The following is a 7,207-nucleotide window of genomic DNA, read 5'->3' as shown; positions in this document are numbered from 1 at the left end:
TGATACTTGTGTGGATTATATTTTAAAAGTAGAATATTATTCTACTTTTAAAATTTCTTTCTAATCATATGCATTTAATAACAAACGGTTACAAACGCTTTGCAAAGACCAACTCGACCGATCCAAGGCAACGTGTTCCTTTAATCAACAAACTTCTCTTCAATGTACTATAGTTCAAGTTAAAATCTTGTGCCATTATGAATATCATAATAGATAAATTGTTGTACTAATAATTCTTAATAACAATAGACCCGACTATAGTTGCGTGTATCATCGAGATCTATAATGTCGCACATTCCGAGAAACACTCGCCAATAATCTTAACTTAAAAAAACCCAAAAAACTTCAAAATCTCAAATAAGTTCAAAATCTGGTTTCGCGGATGTTTGGGAGGAGCGTTTTAATTAATATATCAGCATTCTTCCTAGCACTCAATAGCTTTTCCCGCCCTTATACCACTGCGTACTCAAAAGGAAATACGACAGTACCAGCACGGTTCCAAAATCCCAACGTGTTTCTCAAAAAGACTGCAAAAGCACTAAAGTGTTCTCGCTGAACACGGAGACTCATAATTTCTTAAACATCATTATTTTGGGGGGGTTACCAGAAGTATTATGAATCGGACTTGATCGTTTAACTTCACCATTCACCACTTCCCAAACCCAATCTCTCCCACCCTCACCACACGCAGACCACCATTTATTCCCATCAGAGCATCCCTATCCTTACTCTATGTCAAATCAAGTACATTGCAAATGGCATGAGCAGGAAAGCTTAGTTCTTTACTAATTTCCTGTGTCTATTTTAGTCAAAACGAAATTGGAAAATGTATTTTTGCATAACTATAGCCAGCAAACAGCATAATTCGCTCTATTGTATAGTTTTATATAGCTCTCCATACCAACTGGTTAATATTGTAGGCTACTTCAAGTTGGAACAAAGCAAAACTAATGAGGTATATTTTGAGCTATAAAACCCCCCAAATAATAGTGTTTATAAAAGAAAACAAATAGTGAAAAGTAAGAAAGGGTTTCAAGCTGCCAGTTAATCATGTTTACCATGACTCTTATTTTAGAATGTATCAGCACTTTTAAACTAATAACCAATTAATGTTAATTACCATTACGACGATTGTCATTAACATGGGTATTTAATTTTAGCATCAAAGGAAAGGCATTCCATTTCCTTAGTTTCCTCTCCATTCACGCTTAACTTTCTGACCCGTTTTTTGTTGTTGATATATATATTTTTTTGCCAAATCATGATCAGGGCAGACTCCCGCTGTTGTCGGATCTCTTCGTTACGAATCCGTATTAGATCCTGGCAGGTTGCGACCTTCGGTACTAATTTAGTTTTCCGTCCAACGCGTTTTCACGATTGTCCTTTTTCCTTCATCGGTCCAAGTTGATTACTCGGCTCTGCTGAAGACCCTGTTTGATTCGACACGACAATGAGTCTGCGATTTCTTCTCAATTTTGTCGGTCTTTGGTTTTGTTGTCTCTCCCTTCCTCTAAATCCGTACATGGTGTCACACTCTCGTCATTTTCTCCTCTACTGTCGTCATGTTCTCCTCTTACTCTTTAAAAAGTCTTACCATTACAAGAACACTGATATCTTTATCCGTGCACTTCAAACAAACACAGTTTTGCAAACAAATGAAATGATAATGTTCAGTTCATCACCGTCAGCATTTTGCAACTCTCACAGAGATCACCAAATCGCTATAAAACAATTGTCATTATTATTGGTCATTTAAAATGAAAAAATGCAGCTGTGGTTTCGAGAATTCAAGGGGCATAACGGGATAGTCTTCCCCTCTACTATCGATTTCAGTATTATTTATTTGTTTATTTATTTATTATTTATTTATTTGTGTTGTTTGTTTACTATTTTATTACAATTTGTTTATATGTATTTGTTTATTTACTACAATTATTAGGCCTATTATTAATTATGTTGTTTTCTCGAAAGGATCTGATTTTTATCACAACTATCTTTCCCAAAACCGAAGCCAGTTCCTTCCTTTTCAGGACTTATATTTTAGCAGAAATCACTAAGCCACTAGAAATGGTTTTCTCCTCTTGCCCTTTAAAAAAGTCTTACAATAACAAAAACACAGATTAGCTTTAGGCCTATAGCTCCACAAACCAACTCATGAAATCATCGAAAATGATAAAAGGTCCGTTCGTCACCGTCAGCGTTTTGCGACTGGCACAGAGATCACTAAATCACCATAAAACAATTGTCATTATTATTGGTCATTTAAAATTTAAAAAATGCAGCTGTTGTACCGAGGATTCAAGGGACAATCACAGGATAGTCATCTTCTCTTTTTACTAATTTTATTATAAAATTATTTCTTCATTTATTATTAATTTATTTGTGTTATTGTTTGTTCTGTTTTATTTTACATTTTATTTATTAATTGATTTATTACTATTAATTTTTTTATTCTGGAAATAATCAGATTTTTTAATCTAAGGTTGTTTACGAAACTATTTTAAGTGTTCCAAACCGAAACCAATGTTTTCATTCATGCTTTTCCAAGACATTTGTATACTTTATGAGAAATCACTAAGTCACTACAAATAATAAGTTTTTATGTGAAATCTGACAATGTTTGTGTAATTCCTTTTCCAAAATCAATGCATGTGTTATATCTTTAAGACCGTACACGATCGGAGGTCAAGGATCTCAAATCAATCAATTAACAACAAACACTTTTATAGTTCAAGGAATAAATCTCCGGAGAATTTCACTTATCATTTCTACCGATCAACATCATCTTAAAGGCACTGGACACGTTTGGTAATATTGTTAAAGACCAGTATTCTCACTTGGTGTATCCCGACATATGTATACAATAACAAATCTGTGAAAATTTTGACTCAATTGGTCATCGAAGTTGCGAGAGAATGACAGAAAAACCCATCCTTGTTGCACAAATTGGTGTGCTTTCAGATGCCCCAAAAATAGCTTCACGTCTGAAGTCTTTTATTATTCGAGTGAGAAACAACCTCTTTCTCAAAAACTACGTTACTTCAGAGGGAGCCGTTTCTCACAATGTTTATACTATCTACAACTCTCCATTGCTCGTTACCAAGTAAGTTGTTATGCTAACAGTTATTTTGAGTAATTACCAATAGTGTCCAGTGCCTTTAATGTCTGCAGCTCATCCACATCACACTGAGAAAAGAAAACATGGGCCAAAAGCCTGTGGGACGAGGTAAGGACCCACGATCTCTTTTCCTCTGGGTGGACACGTCGTGAACCCTTGAGTCAAGTTCAGGGGTCAGACCAAAGTTTAGTGTTTTCAAAATGTTTCTCTTGGGGAAAATAAAAAACACGGTTTACGACCTATGGTTACATCAAGTAAATAGACCCAAAGTCCCCAGTAAACTTGTTTGTACAAGAATCGACCAAAGAAAGAAAATTAAACGCTCATCATTAATTTAAGTTTTATGTGATTGAATTATATCCTGGTGATATGGCTAACATCACGGAGTTGACAGGGGTATTTTATTGGACTTTTGTTTTACTACGCGTTCGTGCAAAATGCTCCCGCCAGAATTTTAATTTCTCGCGAGCTTGGAATTATTGTGTGGTCGGTTGGAGTTAAGTTTCTGCTTCGGAATCAGCTTTAGAAGCCTGGTCTGTAAAACACTCAAACCGTTATTTGATGAAGAACATTAGTGAAGACTTTATTATTTAGACATTGGAAGTCTCATGTTTGGAGAAAAAAATCTTTAAAGTCAGTGGACACTATTGGTAATTACTCAAAATAAGTATTAACATAAAACCTTACTTGGTAACAAGTAATGGGGAGAGGTTGATAAGTATAAAACATTGTGAGAAACAGCTCCCTCTGAAGTAAGTGACATAGTTTTCGAGAAAGAAGTAATTTCCACGAATTTGATTTCGAGACCTCAGAATTGGATTTTGAGGTCTCGAAATCAAGCATCTGAAAGCACACAAATTCGTGTGACAAAGGTGTTTTTTCTTTCATTATTATCTCGCAACTTCGACGACCATTTGAGCTCAAATTTTCATAGGTTTGTTATTTTATGTATGTTGAGATACACCAAATGAGAGGACTGGTCTTTGACAATTACCAATAGTGTCCAGGGTCTTTAAAGGAAATATTTTCAAATTTTCAATTGGCTTTGTCCTTATAAACATAAAAACAAACAGACATTTGTAAAGCGCCCACAAAGTTTGGGCACGGTTCGCCATAATTGGGGGACGGATCTCCTGGCTCATCGGTAACCAGGGAATCACCTTCTTAGGATTTGACTTCTTTTTCAAACATAAATATCTTCTTCAAACATAAATATAAAAATATATGGTTGAAAATAAGGCGAGAATAACACAATCACCACCGGCACAAAAACTACTCCAATGATGGTTGTGGCGTGGTCAATTTATCTTTTAACGATAATTTAAAAGGCGGAACAATCCTGCAGCCGTCGATTAAAAAAAAACTCTTCCTAACTTTAGGATTAATCTTAGGACTTATGACGAGTTAAATTCTCTATCCAAAGACGTTAGGACACATTGAAAATTGAACCCATCCTAAGTTAAGATGGTTTACTCATCCTAACTCGAGATATAATTTTATCCTAGCGTTTCGTGAAGTCGACCGCTGTATACTTAAAAAGTGAGTATCACGCGGGTCAATTCAAGAATACTTCACACACCACAGTTTGGGCTTAATCGCAAAGCATGTATCATACACTTGCATCAAATTAGTCACAGATCTTACCTACAATTTTGTCCAGGGTTAGGTTATTAATGGCACTGGACACGTTTGGTAATATCGTCAAAGACTAGTGTTCTCACTTTTGGTCAATGAACATTTGAGTTCAATTGTTCATCGAAATTGCAAGAAAATATTGAAAGAAAAACACCCTTGTTGCACAAATTAATTCGTGTGCCTTAAGGCATCTTCCGATGCAAGAGAAAGGATTCTTAAAGGAGTGCTGTGATATAACTTATAAGTACATTGTATTTAATTCAATGATTTGGGGGGGGGCTACTGTATACTGAATCTCCCATAGTTTAAGCTGGAATGTTTTATTACGTAATTGAATCCTTTTTGTAGTATAAAACCCATTAGGCACACATATTGGTATGTTGTTCAGAGGCGTCTGTGTCGGTCATCTTAGCTATTTACTTATTATGGCCGAATTGAGTGTTTGGTACCATACTTGATTTGGAGATGTCGCAACCATTGTAAATTTGTAGAAAACAACATAGTTATCTGAATATTGAGTCTGTGCCCCGGTGATGAGCTTGTCTTATTGTTCAAGTTGGACATAATATGATTCCGCAGATGGTTGGAAAATCCCCATCCATCAGATATGGTGGAAGGTCCGAAGCATCTAGCTCGAGCACATACAGACACAGTCCCGCTGACTTAATGATTTGGGTATGTATTCTGTGTTGCCCTGCAGTGTATTTTATGTTTTGTATGTTTGGCTTTGTATCTTGTGAATGTTTTGTGTATGGTATATTTTGTATATATATTTTGTATTATATCGAAACGCAAATTGGCTGGTAAATGTGCGAGTGTACATAATCTTGAATTGATGACTTAGATCTCTTCCTGTCAGTTTGAAACTTGTGTCAAGTTGTGCGACAAAAGAGTATTATCACTTTTGGCTTTACGGCTTGGTATTCTGATTTGCCAGACCGCGACAATAAGACGATAGTTTAAAATTAATTATTGCACCTAAACAAGTTTTTGAAGGTGAACAATGCACGAGTGGTAGGCAAGGCAAAACTCGCTTATTCTCTTGTCGTATATTATGGTTTAAAAAAGGGGAGGGGGCACAAGGGGGGTCAAACATTAACGTTGGTATTGCATTGATCGAGAAACAAAACCAATAAGTTCTTGTCCCAATTAGAAGGTCGGTCAGCTTATCCTAACATAAAGTCATTGGGTTTTCTTGTCTGCAAAATGATGTGGGCAAAAACGTTTTAACTGGATCTCATAAAAATGTGGGTTTATGCTGGCGGCAGTCGTATCATCACTGCCTGGTTCCAAACTGTCGCCATTAATCTCGGGGGATTACCAGACTCCAACAAAATTATCATGATTTTTGTTTCTATTTCTCAACTTACGACCGGAATATTAAATTTGATATGGTTATAATTTCCTCTATGAGTTATAAGTTCTGGCTGTAAAAAGGTTAAAATACTTTAACGTGGAAAAGGTTTAAAACAAACGAAGTGTATGTTGTAAACCTACATGTGTCTGGGCTGGCACATTCGCCTTTGAGGAAAACTGAACGGGGATCATTTTCTTTAAAAGATAATAATACTTTGATAAAATAGCAATGTTTTCAAAATGAGACTTATTTGAGCAGTGGACTTTGGTCTATAGTATGTACAAAATTAGTCTGGCTCATTTGATGGATAGAAGTGCTAAATTTCTAACTCAGGGAACCATGATACAAAATGGTGGTGATTGTCCTTATACCCCAGTAATTGGTAAAGTATATTCTGATTTTGTTTATGAGCGAGTGCCTCCATCAATGTAGTCAATATTTATGTTCTATAAATCGGGAGAATAGCAAGCCTTCCCCATAATGAATCTAGACTCCACTTCAAAATGTACCCTTCATCCGCAACTGATTAGACTTCAACAGGATCTTCCATTCCTTTATTAAAGTGCAGCCTCCGATATCAACAGGGTTCGAGTCCTGGTATGGCACTTGTGTCGACTGTCGAGCAAGATTCTTACCACAATTGCTTTGTCCTTCCTGAGGCAATAAGTTATGTAGTTGTGGAAGATTGGTTCACAACAAGCAGCCTTGTTTACAGGTTTCCTCTGGCTTGTTAGCTACGGTGATTAAGTCCACTTATGAATATGAGGCATCCTTATGGTTTCATTTTACCAGAAATATATTATGATAATGCATAACAAAGGATGTAGGCCTACCTCCGGCAGTTTGTTACAAGGGAGACCCTGTAACATACAGTGGCGTATAAAACCCCTTTCCAATCGTTTTAGGGGAAGCGGGGGCAAAGACTGCCCCCCCTCCCCATTGCACCTTCTCTCTGATGACGGCACTTCTTTATCACTTTAAAATTGGAAGACAACCAATTCTCTAGTAAATTTAGAATGGATAATTTCGAACGATTTCACATCCTAAAACATGGAGTGCCGATTATTCCTGCAAAAAAAATTGACATGAGACACATC

The sequence above is a fragment of the Asterias amurensis genome, chromosome 7 (genome assembly GCF_032118995.1).
Source record: "Asterias amurensis chromosome 7, ASM3211899v1".
NCBI classification, from domain to species: domain Eukaryota; kingdom Metazoa; phylum Echinodermata; class Asteroidea; order Forcipulatida; family Asteriidae; genus Asterias; species Asterias amurensis.
The sequence above is the reverse complement of the archived record's forward strand: the minus strand, read 5'-3'. Positions refer to the sequence as shown.